This window comes from Pipistrellus kuhlii, unplaced genomic scaffold (assembly GCF_014108245.1).
Source record: "Pipistrellus kuhlii isolate mPipKuh1 unplaced genomic scaffold, mPipKuh1.p scaffold_m20_p_1, whole genome shotgun sequence".
Taxonomy (NCBI): domain Eukaryota; kingdom Metazoa; phylum Chordata; class Mammalia; order Chiroptera; family Vespertilionidae; genus Pipistrellus; species Pipistrellus kuhlii.
The window spans coordinates 62470999-62496074 of NW_023425404.1; the positions used below are offsets into that span (position 1 = coordinate 62470999).

Consider the following 25076-nt stretch of genomic DNA (forward strand, 5'->3'; position numbering starts at 1 on the left):
GAGTGTGTCCTTTCCATTAGGGATTCTAAAACTTGGGAAATAACCATGAGGTGGACTCAGAGCCCCACTGAATACACTGTGAGATGGATCTGAGCCAAAATACCATTAATCATTTGACCTCAATAAACTCCTATTCTATGCAATGAAGAAGATGGTTCTGTTTAGTTATAGAAAAGTCTTGGGATATATGAAGGAAAAGGGGGGGGAAATGTTGTAATACTGTATATATAGTATGCTACATTTTTATGTGAGAAAAAGAGAAAAGGAGCATATAATCATATTGCTTTTTATTTGTAGAAAGAAACATTGGGCAGGTTTTTAAAAAAGAATAAAAATGTTTACTTGAAGATAATGAGTGGGGACAAATGGGAAGAATGGTTAAAGCAAGATTATTGATCCTTTCCTCTTTATAGCATTTTGATATTTAAACCATAAAAACATATTAATAATTTTAAATATAATAAAGAGAATGTCGCCTGCACATAGTAAAAAGAAAATGATGATAATAAATATAAACTCCTATTCTGATAATTAGACAAGAGTACCAATTGGGTTTCCATGATTTACTATCATTTCAGAGCCAGTGTCCAGAAATTCTCCAAAAGTCTGGTTATTTTCCCTTCCCCAGTTTTATTAGAGGCCTGGTGCATGAAATTCGTGCACAGGGGTCCCTCAGCCCAGCCTGCACCCTCTACAATTCAGGAGCTCTCAGGGGATGTCCTACTGATGGCTTAGGCCCACTCCCTGTGGTTCTCTGCTCTCTGTGGGCCTAGAGGTTTCGCTGCAGCCATGGAGATGAAGGCCCCATGCCCTGCTGTCCATTCTCTGCCTGCTGCTGCCACGTGCCATGCGAAGGAAACCCCAATGCCCTGCAGTGTGCTCTGTCTGCCAGGCCTGGGGGCTTCACCTACACCGACACACTAAGGAAGTCCCCATGCCCTGTTGTCCTGGCTCTGTGTGGCCTGGGGGTGTTCCTGCTGCCTCTGTGCTAAGGAAGCCTCCAAGCCCCACTGTCTGGGCTCTGTCTGCTGGGCCTAAGGGTGCTCCCTTCGCCACAGCACTAAGGAAATCCCCAAGCCCTGCTGTCTGGCCTCTGTCTGCTGGGCCTGGGGCTTCCCCTGCTGCCACCTTGCTAAGGAAGCCTCCATGCCCTGCTGTCCAGGCTCTGACTGCCGTGTCTGGGGGCAGATCAAAAACCCCTCTGGAGGTGAATCCAGACTTGCTGCTCCTGCAGACAGGCCGGACACTCCCGCAGCAGAGCTGAGGGGACCATCTTGTGGCTATGGGGGCTGCCATTTTGTCATGGAGGGACAGTTAATTTGCATATTACTCTATTATTAGATAGGATATATATATATATATATACTTTTTTTTTGTAAATGCCTGAAGGTTTTTTGGGGAAAGGAAAGGGAAGAAAGAAAACTTACAATACAAACTTCTGGTGACATAATTTTTTAAAATTTTGCAGTTCTTTTGGCATGTATGATACCTCATTATTTTATTCATGCCTGATAGGGCCGGCCAGAACTTGAGTCTGGTTATAGATATAGAAGCAATAAAAGGTATTGGAAGTGTGTCTTGAGGAGTCTCAATATTTCCCTGCGGGAGATGTTGTCATGGGTTCTTCAAGCAAAAAGGGACTAAATTCTTCAGTCAGCTCCTGTTGGTGGCAAAGGATCAGCCAGGTTAGCAGAACCACTATGAATAAGGGGCTGAGGACTTATTTCTGAAAACAGACTTTACAAATGCAGAAGGAGCTGGAGAACGGAAGGACTGGAAGAGGGAATCAGAGGATCAGAAAAAGGTCATTAGCCTGTCTGCCTAAAGCAGTAGCATAGAGAGACAGACAAGTTGGGACTTAGAGGAAAATCCAAGAACCCAAGCACTTTCAGCCACTGAACTGGAACTGTGAGGGGCTTCAAGGGCCTCAGTTTCATCAGAATCTGCCCATTTGTTGCCATCTCAATTTTCAGGGCCCTAATTTGCCACAATCAATGCCCTAATTTTAACCATAACAGATCTTGAATTAAATTGATATTATAATCCAGTAACCCATGGGACTAGTGATCCAACTAGTCTTCAGGTTTGGTTTTCAGAAATATCAGACTGACAGCCACAAGAAAGAAGGATTTCTTCAGGGAAGTCACAGAAACTTCCCAGTTCCTTGCCTGGACCTCAGGCTGAGAATGTATTGCCCTGAGTTCATTATTTCCTTCCTCTAATTTCCCTTGTGGCACTTAAAAGCCACACACACTCCTTATACCTTTTTAAAATATATTTTTATTGATTTCAGAGAAGAAGGGAGAGGTAGAAATATCAATAATGATAGAATTCTTAATCAGCTGCCTCCTGCACACCTCCTTCTGGGGATCAGGCTCGAAACACTGGCATGTGCCCTGACCAGGAATCGAGCCAATTCATAGGTCAGTGTTCAACTTGAACCACACTAACTGGGCATTCTACAATAAATTATTTAGTGGCAATGGGATCACTAATGCCTAGTCAGAGACTTAATACCAATTTCCCATCCTTAAGGTTATGTTCTTCTGGATCAGTTCAAAACCAATAATGGTATCACTTAAGGATCAGCCAGGTTAGCAGAACCACTATGAATAAAGGGCTGAGGACTTATTTCTGAAAACCGACTTTACAAATGCAGAAGGAGCTGGAGAACGGAAGGACTGGAAGAGGGAATCAGAGGATCAGAAAAAGGTCATTAGCCTGTCTGCCTAAAGCAGTAGCACAGAGAGACAGACAAGTTGGGACTTAGAGGAAAATCCAAGAACCCAAGCACTTTCAGCCACTGAACTGGAACTGTGAAAAGGGTTCATTGAGTAGTGTGTGGAGTTACATCTATGAAGCTACCCCTTCAGTCGAACATCTGGTGATAGGCCTGGGTCACTGTCGGTCAGCAGGGCCAAGAGTCAGAAAGATTGGCTGGGCACAGAGTGGAAGAGAGCAAGGACAATGTGGGACCTGCTGGTATCTCTGCATCTGTCACAGTGCCTGACCACAGTGGCCTTCTAAGTGGGCTTGCTACTGCTTCTCTTCTGCCTTCCAAAACGTGTGCAATTTCAACCTGTGGTCAGCTCTAAGGCATAACTATTCATAGAAGGCGATTCTGGGAAACACAGTTATCTGCTAACCCAGATCGATCAGTGTGATCCAGTACTCCTAAAGTGCTTGTCCTTATCCCAGAGCTAGAAGCAGTAAGTATGGGCAGAAAGAATGCAGAGAGAAGTGTCTGGAGGCTGATCTGTGGTCTTGTCACTGGAGCTGAGTCACAATCTTTGGGAGATTTGAAGGCAGCAGTCAGGGCACACAGGGAATGTTCCTCTCAAATAACAGAATGTTGATCTGTATCAACTGGAAGCCCTTTTGGAGGCAGTGAAACTAAAAGCAGCACTATAGGATATGATGAACAAAAGGCTCATTTCTTGTATCAACTTGGTTTTTGGAATGGGGATACTAATAGGAGAGTGAACAGAATCCCCAGGCCTCATCAATTCTAAAATGCAGAAAACTTTATTCTGAACTGTTTTACACAGACAGTGCTTGCCTTTCAGTGGCTCAGGCAGGACTTATTAAATAAGAGAGAGAGAAAGAGTGAGAGAAAGAGAAAGGTGTGGGGCAGGAGGAGGAGGAGAATGATTCATAATGCAGCTCCCTAAATATGTTTGCCTCTTCTTGCACATGATTCCCAAATCAAACTCTCAGCCATTTATCTCACTGCAGTGACTACACATGCTCCCCACCACCTGCCTCCTGTCCCTAAATTCTATAACCTAGGTCTCAGCCACACTCCCAGCCAATGACTCAGCCGCCTCGATAGAGCCAAGAACAGAGCAGGGAAACTGTCTGCAATAGAAATTCAGAGTTCCCAGCACCACAGCAATGCCTTTTGGCTTGCGTCAGATGCATCTCCTTTAAAAAACAAATACATTTTATGAACCCCTAGCATTAACTACATTACTTTTAACATACAGAAACATTAATGGCGTTTAAATGCTACATGCTTAGTATCTTTTATCAACTATAAAGAAAATACAAGTTAAACATGCACAAAAACTTCAAAACTAATAAAACTTTAATGATTTTAATTCAACATAATAAATCAAGTTTTGCTGAAACTTAATCATTATTTTGAACTGAGTATATGAAAAATATATATGTGATGTTGGGTTCTACTTATCAACTTGATCTTCTGATTTTATGCATAGTTTTCATCAATGTTATTTTTCTTTTGTTCAAAAATAAATTCATATTGAATTGTTAATCCAATCCCTTGATGGGCCAATCAATTTATGATGCATCAACAGTAAATTATTGAAAGAAAAACTTAAACATTTTTATTAAAAAGTTTTAATGTTGACATTCTAGCAGATGTTTCTCTTTTTCCCCTTTAATGAAACTTTTTTTTATTACATAACTACTATTATACCTATTGCTAATCAACTGTAGCTAAATGGTTTATTCAAAAGATGAACTCTACACAATATAGCCATGTGAATGGTGAATACAATATTGATCATACATTGTGTTTCACATGCTTATAGCCTCTAACTTGTGATGATTCCGTTTTCCTATAATTGTTTTCTATTCAAATTGCCTGACCTTTATTTTATTTAACCTTCATTTAGTGAAAATATTACTAAACAAGTAGAGGAGGACATTGGAGTCTTATGATAGTATTAGCTTCTAAGATCACTATTAAGACAAGCCTCACCATGAGTCAGTTGCATTTTATAAGAAATTCAAATTTCTACAGTTTTGCATAATTCAAGGCTGATTGTCCCCCTAGGGGGAAAATGAGAAATTGGTTTACCGAGCATATATATCTACAATTTTATAGTATATTTCTGTGTAAATGCCACTCTTTATTTTCTTAGCATTATCTATAACTAGTGACCTGGTGCATAGATTTGTGCACATTGAAAGTAAATTAATTAGAAGGTGGCTGGTGGGGTGGGAATGATGAGTTAGGCCAGAAATGCACCTGAAGCCAACCTTCCATGGTCCCTCCCCAGAGTCTGAGGAGTGAGTGGGGTCCCTCCAGCAGGTGGGTTCCCTTGGCCTGGCCTGTAGGAATTGGGCCAAAACTAGTTTTCCGACATCCTCCAATGCACTCTGCAAAATTGCTGTCATATAGGGTGTGGAACACAAATGCAAGTGTGCAGTAAACCAAATTTGAGGCCTACAATGCCCTAGCAACACCATAACCCATAGCTGAAGGTGGAATTGTGCAGCCCCATGAGGAATTGGGCTCCCTCCTATTTGGTTTCAGGGTGTGTCACCTGAAAACCACCACTGCCAAGTCACTACAGCTCAGCAGCTCTCTGGTGGTCAGTGCACATGATAGTGACTGGTTGGATGGACATAGGGATACTCAGCATATTAGCCTTTTATATATATATAGATATTAAGCAATTGCTTGTCTTTAATGGTAAGATATGTGAAGGCAGTTATCTGGCTTTCTTTGTAGCACTGAATTACAGCTAATATCTGTTTAAAAGCTATGTATTTGGGTATACAATTTTCAGCACAAGCTCTGGTACCAACTCTTAATGAATGCTAATATAAAAAGGCAAAGCAATTTGAAATTATCTTTACATGACTGTAAAAAATAATAGCACAAAACTAATCCATATCTCTTACAGAAATTCTCATAAATCAAAATGTGCTCACTACATTTCTCCTGTAGATTATTATTTCCTTAGAGATATCATGTTAGAGCAGAGTTGAAACTCAATCATTTTTCTTGTGTCTCCTCCCTTTGTACATGAATTTACTTGGGCAGATTTTCAGTGTCTTCCTATTAACCTATAGTCTCTCTACCTTCTCAATCCCATGAGAAGCCTTATCACACTGGGGGAAATGGTACTATATGTTATATCCAGCAGGAGTTCCTGCAGCATATTAGCAGCAAAAAGACACCTGCTATTGAAGCAGCTAATACAACCCACCTTTAATCCAAGCCTTAACCACGTCTTCCTCCCAATGCACACCATGCTTCTACCATGTTTCCCAGAAAATAAGATATCCTCCGAAAATAAGACCTACTTACAGGTTTCCTTCTGAGTGAAATATGAGGTATCCCCCCAAAATAAGCCCCCCCCACCCCCAGGCTAAACATGAGAGATTTGGTCCACTGATTCTGAAAGAAATGGAGTTACAAGAAATTCACCAGGAAATTCAAGAATTGGATTGTTATAATGATGTTCCAGAACTTGATGATATGATTGTCATTGAATAAATGAGTAAATTCTTGATACTGTAGGATTCACAGTTTGTCTGGTTTGTGTTGACAACTACCATACTACCGTAACATATACAGGTAATAAATTCCCTTTATTTTCATTTAACAATAAATATGTACCGTGTTCTTCTTCATGGAAAAATAAGACATCCCCTGAAAATAAGACCTACCTAGCCCATCTTTGGGAGCAAAAATTAATATAACACACTGTCTTATTTTCAGGGAAACAAGGTATTATTTGTTGTTCCTTCCATCTGAAACAGAATAGAAATTTCTAAGTGTAAAGACAGTAGCAATATTACCAGATATAAAAATGCATATATGTCTACATAAATTTTAGTACATAAAGCTAAAAGATTTTAATGTCCAAAAATGATTTAATGAAAAGATTTTTAATAATAAGTTAGTTTTTAAAAAGTACATGAGTTGTATGACAGTCAAATGTTAATATATTTAATATATAAAGAGTTTATATACATGAATAAGGAAAACATTTGCCTGATAAATATAGAGCAAAAATAAAATACAAAAATTACATATAAATTGTTAATGAATATTTGGGGAAAAAATTGAATCACATTTAAAATTAAAAAGTAATTGAAAATAACTTTCATATCAAATAATATAGATTTTTTATGAAACAATCACTATCAAAAATTATATTTTGAAGAATTTTAAATCATCTATGGGGGAAAAATCTTGCTCTAAGATAAATGAATAACAAAATGTAGTATACAATATGGTCACAACAAAAAATATATATATACTTAAGACTAAAGACTGAAAGGAAATATAACAAAATGATACAGTTATTATAGCTTGGTAGTGGAATCATGGGTCATGTCCTTCTTTTTTATAATAATACTAGAGGCCCAATGCACACAATTCGTGCACTGGGGGGGAGGGTGTCCCTCAGCCCAGCCTGCACATTCTCCAATCTGGGACCCATCGAGGAATGTCCAACTGCCCTTTTAGGATCAATGCCTAAACGGACAGTTTGACATCCCTCTCACAATCTAAGACTGCTGGCTCCCAGCTGCTCATCTGCCTACCTTCCTGATTGCCCCTAACTGCTTCTGACTGTTAGCCTAATCATCCCCTAACCACTCCCCTGCCAGCCTGATTGATATCTAACTGCTCCCCTGCCAACCTGTTTGCCCCTAACTGCCCTCCCCTGCAGGCCTGGTCAACCCTTACTGCCCTCTTCTACAGGCCTGATCCCCCCCCCCCCCCAACTGCTCTCCTCTGCAGGCTTGGGCCCCCTCGCCCCAACTGCCCTTCCCTGCATGCTTGGTCGCCCCCAACTTCCTTCCTCTGCCGACCTGGTCACCCCTAACTTCCCTTCCCTGCAAGGTTGATCATCCCCAACTGCCCTGCCTTGCAGGCCTGGTCCCTCCCAACTTCCTTCCCCTTCTGGTCATCTTGTGGTGGCCATCTTGTGTTCACAGGGGGGCAGCCATTTTTGACCACATGGGGGTAGCCATCTTGTGTATTGGAGTCATCACTCCAATTTGCATATTACTCTTTTATTAGATAGGATTAGATAGGATAGAGGCCTGGTGCATGGATGGAGACCAGCTGGTTTGCCCTGAAGGGTGTCCCGAATCAGGGTGGGGGTTTTCTTGGGGCATGGGGTGGCCTGGGTGAGGGGTAGTTTGCAGGCCAGCCACACCTCCCATCAACCCAAGTGGAGGCCCTGGTATCTTAGATTCATTTATCTTCTATAATTGAAACTTTGTAGCCTTGAGTGGAAGCTAGGGCAGGCCAGGGCCAGGGGAGAGCTTGACTTCTTCCATCCTGGGGGAAACCCAAGCCTCCTGCTTGCTCCATGTTCACAGCCATTTTTGGGGGGATTTATTTATCTTCTATAATTGAAACTTTGTAGCCTCTAGCAGAGGCCTGGGCCAGCCAGGGTGTGCAGAAAGCTTGGCTTCCTCCATTGCTGGGGAAACCCAAGCCTCTTGCTCCATCCATGGCTGCAGCCATCTTGGTCCGGTTAACCTGCATACTCGCTCTTGATTGGCTAGTGGGCATGGCTTGTGGGTGTAGGGGAGTGGTGGTTAACTTGCATATTACTCTTTTATTACCGTATTTTCTGGCGTATAAGACGACCCCCTAATTTTTACAGTTAAAACATAGGTTTAGGCCTATATTCGCTGTATAAGACTACCCCCCACTTCCGAGGCAACACCAGTTCTTTTTTTAATAGACCACCTCTCTGACTCTGGCCAATCTGAGCAGGCTTTTTATGCATGCAAATTATACATGTTCTGTACCTGAAGCTACATTGTGTTCTAGTAAAAAGCCTGCTCAGATTAGCCAGAGTCAGAGAGGCGGTCTATTAAAAAAATAACTGGTGTTGCCTCGGAAGTAGGGGGTAGTCTTATACAGCGAATATAGGCCTAAACCTATGTTTTAACTGTAAAATTAGGGGGTCGTCTAATACGCCGGAAAATACGGTAGATAGGACTAGAGGCCCAGCATGTGAAATTGTGTGGCCTTGCCCACCCACACGTGCCCCACCACTCTGCCTTGACACCCTAACCTCTTCACCCAGAGCTCGAGCATGCTGGCCCTGCCCCTGACCCCTCCGACCTTCTCTGACCACTTCAAGCCCTATCCTTAGTTCTGCTAGTTGCGTGGGACTGGTCCTGCCTCCTCCAGGCGTCTCCTCACTTAGGCCCCATCTTGGTGCTGGAGGAGAGTATGGAAGCCTCCGCCTGCTGTGGAGTTTCAAGCACCGCTTTCTGGCAGCGTGCACACTGTACTCCTTCCCCTGGCAGGTGGGCAGTGTGAGTGGTGGGTGGCAAAGGACTGGTGAAGGGGGTGCTATGAGCTCTCACCCCCACCTTCCCCACCACAGGATGATCCTGCCTCCTCTGGGCACCTCTCCCTTTCTGCCCCCATCTCCGGAGCAACACGGTGGCTCCGCCCAACTGCACACAGAGCCTCCTGTTGAATGGTCATTACGGCATGAGGGCGCCATGACCGTTAGCATATTAGCTCTTTATTATATAAGATGTAATTATAATTTTACCTTCCATGAACCCATATAATGAGAAAGATAATCTAATAAAACCACCTTTTAAATACTAAATTATAAGCACTTAAAATATTCCTAGTTTCCCTTAATGTTGGTTGTCTAACATAAATTTGCTCAAATCTCACTAGAACACATATTTATGTATACCAACCCCATATTAAGAAATTCCTAAAGTCTACTGCCTACTATGTAAATTAGAACAACCTTTACTTCCGAGGTTTTTTTCTGAATCTGTTTTAAACATCAAGTAAAGCTCTATATTCCTTTTGTTCAACAATTCAAGCTATATAGTCTATTGAGCCATTTTTAAATAAAAGTAATGCTTTGTTTCTAAACAAAGGACAAGGCAGAAAAGATGTCTACTGCTAGGGGACAGAGGGAGCAATCTAAATGACTGCAGAATCATGTTTGGCCACTGTCCCCAAAAAACTCAACTGAATTCAATCACTCTGAGTGACTATTTACACCAAGTGCTCTGCCAGGTCATGAGCATTACAATGAGGGGAGTTGAAAGATTAGCAAGGCATAGAGCCATAAACATTCATCTTGGGTTCCTGCCTTCCAAAAAAAAATAAATAAATAAAAAAAAAGGCCAATGAAGAATTGTTTTACCAATTATTTCATAGCAAAATGGAATAATTTGCAAACATTTCTATAAGCAAGCATCCCCTGGAACAAATCTACTGCTAGGTAAATACTCTCTCCTCCCTAAAATAAATAAATAAATAAACAGGAAAAACAAGAAGAGATCACTACAATGCTCTTTGGAAATAAAAACACCCTAAAAACTGTGAAAATGTTCCTGTCTTGGTGATCAAAAATTCGTTGTTCAACAATTCTTTTCCCCAGAAAAATAGTGAGAAGACCCTACTGGCAGGCAGAAAATTTGCCTTTTAATCATGACCCTCCAGAGCTAATTATGAGATCTTTGCACTTGCTGGCCTCAGTTTCACACCTATAAAATAATGCAGACCAGTGGGAAGGTGGGGGAGGGGGGATAAGAGACCAACAGAAGAACTTATATGCATGCATATAAGTACAACCAACAGACTGAAGACACTGGGGGTGGGGGGACCAGGGGAAGGTTAGTTGGGGGGCGGGGGAGAAGAGACATATGTACTACTATTTGTAATACCTTAAACAATAAAATTAAAAAAAAAAAGATTAAGATTTCTAGCTCTAACATCCATGGTTCTAGGAGGAGCTCCCCCTGGTTGGTCCCTGGAGGCAACAGAGACTTTGGGTTTAGTGAACTCAAGAGTGTCAACACTAAATGGGGACATAGTTCTTCAAGTAGAATTTTAGACACTCTGCAAGTACTTTGGACCTTTAAAATAATTAGTTGGTCCCTGGGCTCTCTCTTATAACTTTAATATTTACACTATGACAAAGTAAGTGCTCATTAGTGTTTGAGCCAAAGCAATACCATTCTCTTTATTCATTCCAATGAGCTTACTTTATATTTGTAAGAAAGAGCTGAAGAGATAGAGGCCTGTGGGGTATTTGCCTAGCCAAAATAGATCTCAGATGGAAATAAATTTGAAAAGCACTAGCATAGGACATTGTGAAAGTTTCTTCTTACATATAACCTTCAGCTAGCAAGATCCAAATAAATGACTTCCAACCGACCCTGCCCTGTTTCAGCTCATACGTGCTCATGGCTCCCTGAAGGGCCCAATCAATTCATTCTCCAAATATAAGACCACCAGAGAATATGGGGAGTGATGGTGGGCAAAGGGCCCAGTAAACAACGATGGCAAAGATCTCTTCCAAATGTCTACCTCCTCAACAGTCCAGGCTTAGGACTGCCTTTTCTTAGCTACATTCTTTCTAACAATGATGAGTGTCCCAAAAAAGAAGACTCCCCCACATATGAATTTGTAATATCTTCCACTTCATTCTCAGTGGAGTAAGTCGCAATTCCACTTAGATTCCACCCAGAGGCACATTCGCTTTCAGTAGAATGATGTGAGCTATCACCTCCCTGGATCAGCTGTGATTTTATGGAGGGATGGGGCACTTAGCAGCTGGTTCTGAAGTAAGTGCTGTCACTCAAAAGGGCAACTTCATGTATTTGGGGCCAGTGTTCCATCTGACCTCTCTGGCTCCTTCTGAAACATAAAACAGGAAACAACCTGGTAAAGCTCAGCAGAGGTCTCTGAGGATTCATTCTGTAAGATCTTCTTACACCACAGGAAATTCTCCTCCATGGGAGTATGATGCTCTGCACTTGTGATCAGAGCGTGTAGCCGAGGGTGGATGCCACTGCCCAAGACCAGGGAAAAGTTGCTCCTCTGTAGTTCCAGGAATTGGTCAGAGGGACAGCAGTGCTGTTCCAGTTGGATGTTGTCTCTAACATCAAAAAATGAGCATAAGCATGAGCATGATTTGCATATGAAATTTCCCAGAATTCCTTATTTTAGCTCAAGACTGGCTTTACCTATAGGTTAATCATTTACATGATAAAATTTGATACACACACACACACACACACACACACACACACACATTTCCTCCACTAAAAGAATTACATCTCTACTAACCTACTGTGAGATCTGAAATTATTATCCATTAGTCACACTTTGGAGTTCAGCCATTTAAGGTACAGATTAAAATGCAAATTTGTTACTTAGAGAAGTAGCTTGTGGAGCCTTATTGACTATTAATGCTTCAGTATTGCCAGAATGTCAGATCAAGAAATTTGGGTTAAAAATCAACATTCCAATAAATGAAGAAATGACTTTATATAATGTATTCAACTTATGAAAATGGTAACACTAAAAGGTGTTTCCAAAATATACATAGATTCCAGATCATTTGGGATGAATGAATGCATGTCAGATCCTTGATATTCTACTAATAGAAATTAGTTTGAGGACATGTTTAACCTTTGAGATTTCTGTCGAGAAGAAGGATTATCTCCCCTGCTCCCCTGCTGTCAGAATCAGAACATTAGCAGGGATCGGATGCAGATTGTAATTTGGTGTAATGGACATATATGACAGAGCAGAAAGATGTGATATAACTTTTTATAAGATACATGACCTTGGCCAAGCTACCTGAGCCTCAGTTTCCTCATCTATAAAGCTGGGATGTGGACAAGAAAAGTCATTGTGAAATTTTTATTCATTAATTCTCTATTCAAGAATCTCTCCCTCTTTCCTCCATTCACACCCATCAGAGAGAGGATTGGCTGCTGGGCTGGCCAAGGACCCTATTATAGCCTGACTTTGAGCTAGGAATGTCAGGGCACACCATGGATCATTCTTTGCTTGCCTGTCCACAGGCTCACAGTGTTAATGACATAGTTACTCCGAAGGGATAACCTTTTGGTGCTTTTGCACTAGGTTGTATATCTGTCTGCTTTGCATGTAAGAACCACCTTAATTCAGACTGGAAGCTTCAAGAAGGCAGGGCTTCTTTCCATTTAATGGGTTAAGTATGCTGCCCAATAAAGAACCACTCACACATGGGGGCTAAATCATCAGTATTATGATTATGATGCCATGATATGAGAGATTTCTTACAAGTCTTCTTTCTCATGAATCACTGCCTCCCATATCCTATAACAACAAAACCAAACTGCAAACACCACCACCACAGAGGAATCTGGGTGTGCAGGCCAAGTGACTAAATACCATTATCAACCAGGGTGAATCTAGAAGCCTTCTGAGCCTGGAAAGACACTTTATTGTGATCCCTCCACATTTTCAAACAGGGAAAACCAAATTCAGTTTTTATGTTTTACTGAAGCCAGCTTCCAGAGGAAAGGTGAATCAATAGCCTTTGACTAGTTCCATAAACGGTCTTCATCCTTTAGACAGGGTTCAAACCTGTCTTCTAACCAGAAGTCCACACACTTCCTACACCCAGCTGCTTTGCCCTTGCCCCAGCTTTAACTGATGATACCTTGCTCTTTGGATTAAGTTCTGTGGCTTGTTTTTGCCTCACAAACAGTAATTCTTCTGATTTGATCCAAAATCAAGAGAGCCTATATCAGTGGGCAAGTCCCCTGCAGAGCCTCTGAGGCTAGCTGAAGCTGAGAAATTTGGGGATCTCTGCCAACTTTATCACCCCTCTCCTCTGAAAGGGTAGAAATCCCTAACCTCTCCTGGTCTCCTGTGATTGTGGGGAGTCCTGCAACAGTGATTCCCACTCCAGAGGAGCCCATGAGAGACTGGTGTAGAGCAAGCTGAGACTGCCCTGCCCCCTGGGGAAAGTGAACAGAGTACAGGCCTTAGCTGGAGGTCACTCTGCCATTGATTTTCCTCACGGGGTCCAGCCTGTCAGGGGATAAAGTGCAGCAGTGGGTTTGGGTATGTGGTTCTCCCACCATCCTGCTTCTTGGAGATTTGATGGTCCCTGAGAGAGATTTAGTTAAGGAACTGCTGCAAGACTGACTGATTCCAACCCTAAGGACACCGAAGGACAGCTGGCTGCTGAGAACTGTGATAGTGGCTGTGAAGTTCCCTGCCTCCAGCCCTGCCCAGGATATAGCCCCAGGCCTGGGTCCCAGCGCGAAATCTGACAACTCTTGGTGGAGGACCTGGGTCTTAGGAGTGAGGCTTTAGGACCATGGAACACTGGGGAGGAATCTCCCACCTCCAAACAATTCCTCAGCCCTTTAGCAAAGACAGTGGTGGGTAGAAGAGGAAAGAGAATTGACTGGCCTATCCTTCCCTCTTTGGGGTATATGGCCATCAAAATTGCCAGAACTTTAGACCTAGCCTAAAATTCTGTCTCTGGCATTTATTAGCTCTAAAACTTTGGGAAAGTTATTTAACTTCCCAGGACCCCCTTGCTCATAAGATGGGAATAAAATATATATCGTGGTTGTTGTAAAAGTTAAATGAGTCCGTGTTGTAGTAAAGTTAAAGGTAAACGGTAGGTGCTCAATGACAATTAAATTGCCTTCTCCACTTGCTGGCACATAAATTTGAGGTTAAACTCATTTAACCCCAGAGAAGACGTGATGGGGATGGAGGGAACAAGTGGAACATTCACAGGTCATGGCTCCCATGAAACTGTGTCAGGCAACAAAAAACCCTCACAACCTCATGAAATTCAGCAGAACTTTCCTTGTTTGTGACATTTTCAGAAATGAAGAGAGATAGACCCAAGGTATAAAGACTATGATTGTTAGCTTCACTTAGGTTCCAAGACCAGGATCTAATAGAGTTTGGAGGGCCGTTTGGTTGTGCAAGTGAGGTGGATAATACCAGGGTCCCCAGCCCTTCTCCAGGACACAGCTGAAGCCTGACAGTGGCTGTGCCATGTTCTGGCACCTATGGAATTCAGGCACTACCTGGTACCTACTCTTCCTGGCAGTCTCTGTCTGGAGAACATAAGCCCCCAACAGCAGGACCAGCCAAGAGACCAGGCTCTAGACTATGTCTACTGCAGCTCTTTATCTCATGTGGTTTGCTGAGAGAGAGAGAACAAAAGACAAAGAGATGAATTAAAGTAATAAAAGCTTTGCCACTTTATTTACAACTCAGCTAAACAAATTATACTGCCTCCACAGACATTCTGAGGATTCAATGAACGCTGTAATACCTTTTGAGCTCTTTGTGATCACATGCTTTGCCATTACAAGTTATTTTCCTGGAGAGTTGATATCAAAGCTTCTTGTTCTTTGTCTGTAAACATAAGCAAAGGTCAATTTGTGTAAATTGGAATTACATAAAAACTTTCTCCAATTGTCTGGTCTGTTAACAGCCCCTTTTCCCTGAGTTCTGGGTCATCGGATGTAAATAACTTTATCATAGTAACACAGACTTTTGGAAATTTGACATAATAGTTTTCTTTCTCACAAAAGATATCAAACTGCAAACTAGAGTCTATTTTACTTTCAACCAAGACTAAATTAAAGGGTCTTTTCTTGGTTTGTAGCTAGACTTTCTGTTTCCACTTGGCCAATGAAGCGCTTTCTCTGAGCATCGCCGCCAATGGAAAGCCCTGGTATCAGGCCAGTTCACCCCAGAGAGAAGAAGATGAAGGGATGCTAAGGAAATGGGCCACAGGACACTTGGGGCTGCACCTGTGTCTGAAGTGTTCTTGGGGGAGCAGAGAAAGGCGAGAGAGCTATATGGACGGTTATCTGAAGGCAATAAAGAACCAACAGATGAAGTGACTGAAGATGGAGACAAAAGTGATTTTAGTTTGTCTCTGCTCTATGATGCTCTAGTTCAGTGTCAGGCTGATGTGGAAACTTGGAAATTCCAGTAGATTTATCTCAAGAACTCCAGCGCTAGAAAGGTATTGTGTTCCTTGAATGGGTAAATGAAATTAAATGTCAATCAAACAATGAGCAGTAATATTGAGGAGGAAAGGAACACTATTACATATCAATAAACAGAGCCCAGGGAGAGTCCCTTTTGTCTTCTCACCCTGGGAGAGGGACTAACAGCCAGAGCAGAGTCCTTAGGCCATGGGGATCCAGGAGCCACACACCTCTGCCAGCACTTCACCATCGGCTGCAATTCCTTGGGCAGTTTAAATTGCTTATTTTCATGACACGTTCCCCAGCTATTGTAACCTCTAGTGATCCCTCCCTTCTCAGAATGCCTGCTTCCTATGTTAGATGTTTTTCTCATTTGGAGAATTCATCAGTACTGCCTTGACTGTCATGCTTCTTCCTTCTCTAGCTAATACAAATATCCTTAAAGGTTGAGATTGTGTCATATGCTGCTTTTTGTGTCTACTTCACTGCATATTCTAGAGATGAGTACAAACGAAAGAATGAATCAATTCATGAAATTAATAGAATGTGCCAAGTCTTAAAGAGAAGGACATTAACCACTTGTTTTAATGACAAAAAGCAACACCACTGTTTGTGTGTCAGTCCCCAACCAGAGGCACAGTACTTCCCTTGTGTTGGGAGCCCACGGTGATACACAGGCACCTGCAGCCTGTGCTGAAACCCTGCAGCTGCTGCCTGTCTGCTCTTCATGTGCTGCTCTCCTGCATTGTAATAAGTTGGTTCACATTGCATAGTGTCTTCCATCCTGAGAGTGGTTCACAGCTATCCACACCCCAGAGTACCTCCCCAAACCCCATGCTGATGGGCTTAAAACACTTTGATGCCATCACAGACAACGGGTGAATGCCAAACAAAGTCATCCTTGGGGAATACGGGTCCTGAGCTGAGACAATGGGACCCCAATTGGAGGGAGCTTGCATTTTCAAGGACTCTGAGAGGGAATAGATGGATAGGCAGCTAAAATGATTCATGCTATTTCCCTTCTATGGATGGGGAGGGTCTATGCCTTTCTGCATCCCAACTTGGGGATTTCTCAAGATATCAGGGGAAATTGCAGCATGAAGAGTGGGATTAAGTCTGCCCCCAGGTCATGTCATTCATTCAGCTTTGGCCAGATGTGTCCAGTGTGCCAGGTTTTCGTGATTTACATTTGGAGTCTGAAAGGTGGACAGATTATGAGAAAGTCGGCGGAGAATATCTCTCCAGAGGGCAAAGGGCCCTCTCAGGCTCCAATAAGACAGCCCCAGGATGTCCAGGCAGACATCAGGAGATGGATACCTCATGGTTGCAACAAGACATCGAGGTAGATCCATGATTGTCCTATTCCTGTTATGCAGGGGCCAGGACTTCAGCCCATAATGAAACTGACAATACAGAAGTCAGGAGGCCACTAGATGGCAGTACAAGGTAAGAAAAGTGAGTTGCAGGCAGCTCCTGGAGTTAGATTCATGGTCCCTCCATTTTGCTTTACATCTTTAATGAGATATGTGAAGAAAATGAGTCCCTTACATGCCAGACACAGATGCCACAGCATATGGAGAGATGCCGCATAGCAATATTTCTCTGGTTATTAAACAGGAGGTACCTACCCAGTCATTCACTGCATCATCATGCAGAGTTGTCCTTTGTGTCTTGGATACTGCTGTTGACAAGGTAATAACAGGAAAAAGCAGTTGAGAAGACGGATGTAGGGACCTAGGCCTCTGGGCTCTCACTGCATCACCACGCAGGATGCCAGGTGGATTGCCAGTAAACACGGCAGCCCAGCTCAGTCAGGCCACCTGGCCACGGGGCCTGTGCAGCCTCTGCTCCCAGATTCAGTCCAGGCACAGCATGGGCTGCTCTCCGGCCTCCCTGGCCATCCCACAGGGCTCATTATTCAGAACCCAACTACCACCAGGCAGCTCTGGACATTTTAAAGACCAAGCCATGCTTGCTGTTCTGGCAGAATTAAAGACAGATAGTGTAATGAGAATGCATTAAAAAATGCATCGATAGGGGAGCACTTAGTTGCCTCAAACTAAGGTAGGGAGTCCAGTCCTGCTGACTGAGAGGCCATTTTCTCCTGACAGACTGTTTGTTACCAGGTCTGAGAACAGGCAGGTATTGGTATATTTTATTACTATATTCCACCCATTTTCCCACTCTCCACGCTTTCCCTACCCTCAACCACTCAGCCTGATCATTCCCTATTTTATTCTCTCACCCTCTCAAGCCCAGGGGCTTCTTACCAAGGCCTCTGTGGTGACTGGGGAACTAAAAACAGCTTAGTCAGCCCAAACAAGGGACCCACCCCTCCCAAAACCTACTAAAAGACTGTTCTCTCCTTCACCCCAAAGCCCAAAGTTCCCAGGACTTCTCAAAGTCACACACAAAGCCCCTCAACAATCCTGAAATGATGGTAAGTAATACAGCCATTTTTTCATAGAGAGTTGCAGAACTGACACAGCTTTCGGCCTCCTGGTCCCATCCCTTTCCTGTTGGTTTGACCCTGTGAAGCAGCCTCCAGGCCAAAAATAATAGCAAGATTCGCCCTGCCGTTATTATCCTCCCTCTTGTAGAAAGTGGCTCTGTGTACTAGAAGATCCTCACTTGCCAGTATGACCTTAAACGAGTCATTCACCTCCCTCTGCTTCGTTTTCTCATCTGTAATTTGAGGGGCTAGAGCTGCATGATGACTAAGGCCTCTTCCAGCTCCATGATCTTGAGGCTTTAACTGCACAAGCCTCTGCCAGCCCTCAAGGTATCACACGTGATGCTTTTTCCAACAACAGCCAAATTCAACAGCTGGTGAACAGAGTTTCCCCCTCCAGTTGAGAAGAAATGTGGTCCTGGTTGGAGTCTTGTTGACATCCTCTGTCCTCAGAGCCAGGGAAACAAGGAGGGTTCGGGTGTGATGGACACTCACAGCAGGGCCTGGCAGTGGCCACGCTGTTGAGGAAGCACCACACAGAGCTGTCCCCGTGGGCAGTGGAGATGCATAGCCAAGCCTGGAGGATGTTTTAATAACTGTTTCTCAATAAAAATAAAAATAAAATAAAAAGACCCATTTTGCTCTGCACAGGGGTCTGGGGGCAAATCCAGGTCTCCCCGGAGGAATCTGCTCTGGCCCATAATGGGGAATTGGTTCAGCTCAGCTGCTCTTGAAAAGGGCTGAATACAGCACCCGGTGGTTCAGACAGCTCCCCGCAGCTCCATGTGAAAATGACTCACGGCAGTTCTGAATATCAAACCTTCTTTGATGTGTTCCCAGACATGAGGAACAGCCCGGGGGAGGAGGGACTCTGGATGCTGCCTCTGTGGGTGGTGCACAGAGGGCCAGGACACATCTGGCACCATTGCAAAGCTCCAGGAGAAATCCACGCTGGGTAATTACCCTAGGACTTTCTAGGGAAGCCAAGCGCCCTTTCATCTGTCTCTCCCTCACCCACCCCCGCCCCCGCCTCCTCTCTCTCTCTCTCTCTTCCTCCTCTCCCCACCCCCTCCAACTACAGAGGAATTAGATGCTCCTAGAATTACAACCTGTTTTTATAGCTCACCCTTCCCGAGGGGATAACAATTGAATTGCCTGAATAAAAATGGTTTTATTGAGCACAAAATGAATGCACCCTCTCACTTGCCATCTGCACCAATCGCTTAAAAGCCATAGACCTGGTCCCAGTCGCCAAGCGGAAGGATTTTCCTCTGTAATGGCTATTTCTAGACTCTCAGCCTTTTGAATCGCTGCACGGTACCGTGTTCTCCTAATAGGCTCTCCGTGATGATTGAAATCAAAGCCTCCAAGTCTCTCGTGCATTGGCAGCTTCCAAAACCCAGTCAATCACACTGTCCAGGGCAAGAGCCAGGCTCCCGGTAGAAAGGCAGGGTCAGCCACCACCATGTCACAGCTGATAAACTGAAAACGTATTTATATGCAAAGGATTCTCCCATTCTATTAATAGACAGGGCTCAAGAGCATATCGGTTCCTGGAAACTTGGGCAGAGCCTTTATAGCTATGGAAGGAAGTGGCAAAGGGTACATTGGGAGAGGGTCTGTTCAACCCCATGCCTGCACGTTTTCATTTTCTGAAATGAGGCTGATCTTATTTTTATAGTTAAGTTGGGCTTTGACTGAAAAATTCTCATGCTATAGCAGAGTTCTGTACATGCACACATGGTAATAATAAGACTACTCTTTCCTGGGCACTGACCATGTGCCAAGCACACTACCTAGGGCTTCACATGCACCACCTCCTCTAATCCTCACAGATACCTCTCATGTGAGGGAGTGGGGCTGCTATTGTTATCCCTGCTTTACAGATGAGGAGCCTAAGGCCCCAAAAAGTCAGAAAACTTTCCTAAGATTGAGTGACTAACATAAAAGAAGTTGGATTCTGGATTACAAGATTCCCCTGACCACTGCGCTATGGGGCAATGAGTTCATTATTATGTGCTTACTCCATGCAAGGCCCTGATGTTATGAGGGAGGGTAGGAAAGGTACAATTCTTGACTTCAGAAACCTTTGATTTAAACACACACCAGTGCACACAAGCACAAAGTTACTCTGACTTATGGCATCTTCCAAGAATCTTACACCCAAGGTATCCATGTTCCATCCTTCCCTATTATCCTACTCTCAGACTTTCATTCACAGTTTGAACATTGTTCCTACCGTAAAGATGAGGCTTTTCTATAGTAAGACCTGGGATGCTGGAATTTCACTGACAATTTTGACCATTGATGCATTATACTACATTTACCCAGCTCTTGAACTGATTACTGTTTTGGTCAGGAAGTTTCTCTAATCCATTTCTCTATTGTTTCAAGGGAGCTGAGCAGGAGAGCAACAAGGTCAGGGACAGGCAGGATTTCAAGCTTGTTGAAGGTTCACAAAGTCAAGTCATAGGTCAACTGAAAGAAATAAAGCAGGGAAAGATTCAGGGTGTGAACCCATTGCTTCCATGACCTCATAAGGGAAGTGATAATATATCTAAACAACACTGTGTGCTACAGTGAAACAGGAAGAAGGAAGCAAACATTGTACTACTTGCAGATTTGCCATGCGCAGATTGGCTGCCAGGATTCATAGTCCTGTGCTAGATATCTTCCAGTGGCATTAAACCCAAGAGGGTTGGGGTGGGAGAGGGAAGGAAGAGGGAGGCTTCTTGTTGCTAAGAAAGAAAAACTTCCCTCCAAAGTCAAGTTACTGAACCCCCTGCATGTAACACAATGAGAGACTGAGACCATGTGAGCCCCAAGAAGAATGCTGAGAGAAAATTTACCTTCCTATGTAAATCTAATTTTTTGAAACTTCATTACACACAAATTTGCATCTCATTTCATTTCAGATTGTGCTCATTCTTGGACTGCCAATCAATCTGAAGATAATGATTCTAGATCAGAGATTTCCTGGAGCCTTGACAGGGGGGACTGAGAGGACTCAAGGTCACCCCACCACCACCACCACCACCACCACCACATGTTCTAGTCCCCTAGGTAACCAGGTCATCTTGTCAGCCAGTTATGATCCTCCTGACAAGACCTAGATTGGGAAACAGATTTTGTCTTTGTTTCTGGTTCTCTCTACACATATCATTCCAGGTGTCCAGTCATTGATAAATCTTAATCTTTTCTTTAATTTCTTAGCTATGGCTCTCAATTCCTGTTTTCTCAATCTCATCTGGGAAAAACATTCTTGAGTCCCCTCATTAATCCTCAATTATCCACCTCAGAACTTCATCCCAGGAATTTTCCATTCCCCACATGCCTGCGTTTGACCACTTGAGGGCAATGCTGGACCGGCCAAATCTTTTTCTGTGCTCCACTCCACCTTTGTCCCCACCTTGTTCTGTCATTCCAGGATGCAGCCTCTACTTAGAAACAAAAACCAAGGACCATTGGAGCACCCAGAGAGCAGTGGCACAGCCAAACTAATTACAATGGCTTTCCTGCTCCTGGAACATAGGAATAAAAGGAAGTTCACTAGAAAGCAGATTTGGCTCCAGGAGTGAAACAATCCCTTGGAAAAGAGACTGAAAGGAGAACTTGCCTCCTTGTGTCATTAACCAGGAACAATCTGTCTCTCTGACTAAGAGATGCAGAGCACTACCTGTCTCCTCCTACTCCTCAGGGTAATGTCTTCGTAAGCTCTATATTCTTGGCAGTAAACACAGGACTTGGCAACAAATGTTTGTTGAATGAATGGATGAATGCATAGATATATATGGATAAAATGGAATTGGCTATTTTCAGATTTGTTGCTGTTTCCCACCTCTTTTAATGCCATCAATTAGTTGCTGAGTGTAAGCCATCAATTAGTTGCTGAGCATTATTAGTCTTAAAGACAGCTAAGGATAGTCAGGTCATTAATTAAAGCAGTGGTTGTCATTGTACAAATGTGTTTTTTAGCACCATTTTAATAGTTTCAGATCTCTTACTTTTAGCAAGTCCTTCATTATGTCAACCAGCTATGTTCAGACCTTACCTGCATATAGATTTAAAAATACAGACATTGCCTGATTAATACTAAATTTACAAATACCTTTAACCTCTATCATAAGAATATGGAGCATCCATTCTGTCCCCCAAGGATGGTAGTCTGCTCCTTTAATAATTCAGAACATAGATCAGTGCTTGAGGGGAGAAAAAAGTATACATGTCAAGACCCTAAAACCCAACATGAGACTCTCCCTGTCTCCCACAGGCTGCCACATAGCAGGGACAAGTCAGTGCCTCCAGTTTAAAAAAAAAAAATCTGCAAGTAGCTCTGTCTCAGTTGGTTGAGCATTGTCCTGTGCACTAAAAGTTTGCCAATTCATTTCTGGTCAGAGCACATACCTACGTTGTGGGTTTGATCCCCGGTTGGGGTTTGTATGGGAGGCAGCCATTTGATGTTTCTCTCTCTCTCTGCCTTCCCTTCCTCTCTCAAACCAATAAAAACATATTTTTTCATCTGCAGGTATCCCTATCTCCCAGTGCAGAACCTAAGGCTAGTCCTTTACCATCCTGGAATGACTGACAGTGGGAAAATATCATTTCCTCCCAGAAAGCTCTCCACCTGCCCTCCACCCTCAGGTGGAGTCTGACCTTCATGGTCCAACAAGGCAAACAAGGTATATTAGATCTTAGAATACCATGTATGAGAAACCAGTAGCCTTGATTAAATTCATATTGGTGGGGAGAAAAGGGGTATATGTGCCTAATTATAATTATAAAGACACCAATTAACTTTTCATAACAGAAAATTTACCATCTTAGTCTACAACATCTGCATTTAGTTTTATACTGACTTCATAATATCCACAACAATGTGTGGATAGTTGTCTTATATGTGAATAAACTCATTCTCAACTATACTCTAGCTTTCTCATCAAAAGAAGAGTGCTTTAAAGGTAATTTAGAAATTCTACTGATTAACAAAGAGCAGTTTTCCTGTTGAAGGAAAAAGAAAGAAAAAAGAAACTCTTTTATAAGGTATCCCTATTACAAAGGTTTCTAACTTAAAATTTCTCCCTACAGTTCCAAGTCTAGGTTCTCACAGTAAATGGTCCTCATCTTTCCCATTTAAAAAAAAAAATGTTATCAAAAGATACCTTTCCTGAGAACAAACAGAAATTGAGAAAAAAAATTCATTCTAAAATAGTATTTTTCTATCATTGTCCATGCGGTTGAGTTGATCACATCTTAAGCATGGCCTATACCAGTGATCAGTAAACTCATTAGTCAACAGAGCCAAATATCAACAGTACAACGAATGAAGTTTCTTTGGAGAGCCAAATTTTTTAAACTTAAAGTATATAGGTAGGTACATTGTTATTACCTTAATTAGGATACTCCTAAACTGGCCTTTGTTAAAAATGTTGTCAGTCTGATTGAGGCATGTGGCTCTCAAGCCATGGTTTGCTGACCACTGGCCTATACTATGTTCTTTCTTAACATGCCTTCAGTGTGATTAAGGGACAACTCTCTAGGTGTTCTATATCTGGAGCATCTCAATTCTATACCTGGAAAAAATAATGCACAGACATTTCCATTAGAGAGGAGATTGACAGACAATATATAAGGCTCAAAAGGCAAGGAAAAGTCACCAGGGTTAGCTCACTGCATTCAAATAGATCTGTTGCATGTGCTCTAATCTCCAGGTCTAGATTTCCCGTGGGTGGTAATGCCTGAGATTTTGATACCAGGTCTGATGTTCAGGTTTGACATTGACAGCAGGCCACAGACCTCACTGCCTTGTGATTTTGAAAAACCCAGATTTTTTCCTGAGTTTTCAAGCTGTTGACTTCAGTCTTTCCCACGTGAGAAGCATCTAGTTTGTTTGCCTTAAAACCATAGTTCTTTTTTATGACTCCAATGCCACACAGCCCCGGTTAATAGCTTGATAGAGTGAATTTTTCATGCAGCTGTGGCTGTGGAGGAAATCTTGGTCAGTCCCTCCAAACCACATACAATGGGTTATCCTCTAGGGAAATGGTGTTACTACACTACCTTGTTGAACACAAGGATCCCAATAAGGACTGTTCCCCAAATATCACCAACATAAGGGCCAAGGTCTTTAGTACACTTACCAAAAATTATCCAAAGAGAAAAGTTTTCTTTTAAGTTCTGTTCAGGGGTTCTGGGATACTACTGCATATCAGCAGACTTTGGACAGAGCACATGAGCAGTGCCTTGAAAATCAGCTCCTTGGAATATCTACCCTTTCCTCAGGCATATGGACTTTCCTGAATGCAATGAGAGAATGAGAGAAGCGAGTATTATTCAAAGGGAGACATATATAGACCCTCATGTCATTAGTTTCTAAAGTCAGACCATGTGTAATGTTGGTCAGAGTATACATTGCACAGTTGCCCAAAGAGAAAGAGATTAGTTTGGTTTAGAAGGACTTGAAAAGGCTCCCTAGTGGATGTTATAGTTGAACTAAATTAAAGAATGAAGGATTTTGACCATTGGGAGGACTGGAGCAAGATGTGGCAAGAAGTAGTGCAGCTTGAGCAAGTCAGGAAGGTGGATAGAACCATGTTTGCAGATCAGCGTCCACTCTGTGGAAATGAATCTGCATTGGCTGGGACAGAAGAGTGGCTGGAAAGGTAATATGTCGCCTATTGAGAAAGGTCTTATGAACCAGGCTAAGTGATTTGGATTTTATCCTATGATAAATGAACAAAAATCAGAGGCACATAAGATTTCCTCTTGGAAATGCATTTGGACAGTGTTTTAGAAAGATCACTGTGGATGGAAAGATTGGTTCTGAAATTAAAAGTAGTGAGAATAGATATAAAGTTAATGCAAAGACTGAGGACAATAAGAATCGGAAATAAGGACCTGGAAAGGGAAACATTCAAGAGATGCTTCAAAAGTAGATGAAAAACATGTGAGAGTGAAGGAGAAAAGAGAGATGGCCTCTTCTTGGCATCCTGTTTGAGTGCTGGAAGATCCCCTAGTTCTCTGCTACAAGGTTTTGCCATCAGAATTAATCTTTATTCATTTTTAGTATATTAAAGCCTAAGGTGTCAATTCTCCTATAAATATT

At 42.7% G+C, this 25076-nt stretch overlaps 1 long non-coding RNA gene across 1 annotated transcript; it reads right to left on the bottom strand.

Moving 5' to 3' along the window:
• Nucleotides 1-4476: 4476 nt before the first annotated feature.
• LOC118724852 lies at nucleotides 4477-23353 on the bottom strand. The gene is made up of 4 exons (XR_004989707.1): nucleotides 23222-23353; nucleotides 10078-10087; nucleotides 5183-5194; nucleotides 4477-4488 (listed from the first exon to the last, which is right to left on the bottom strand). It is a non-coding gene; the product is annotated as an uncharacterized LOC118724852 (long non-coding RNA).
• Between the last annotated feature and the right edge of the window lie 1723 nt (nucleotides 23354-25076).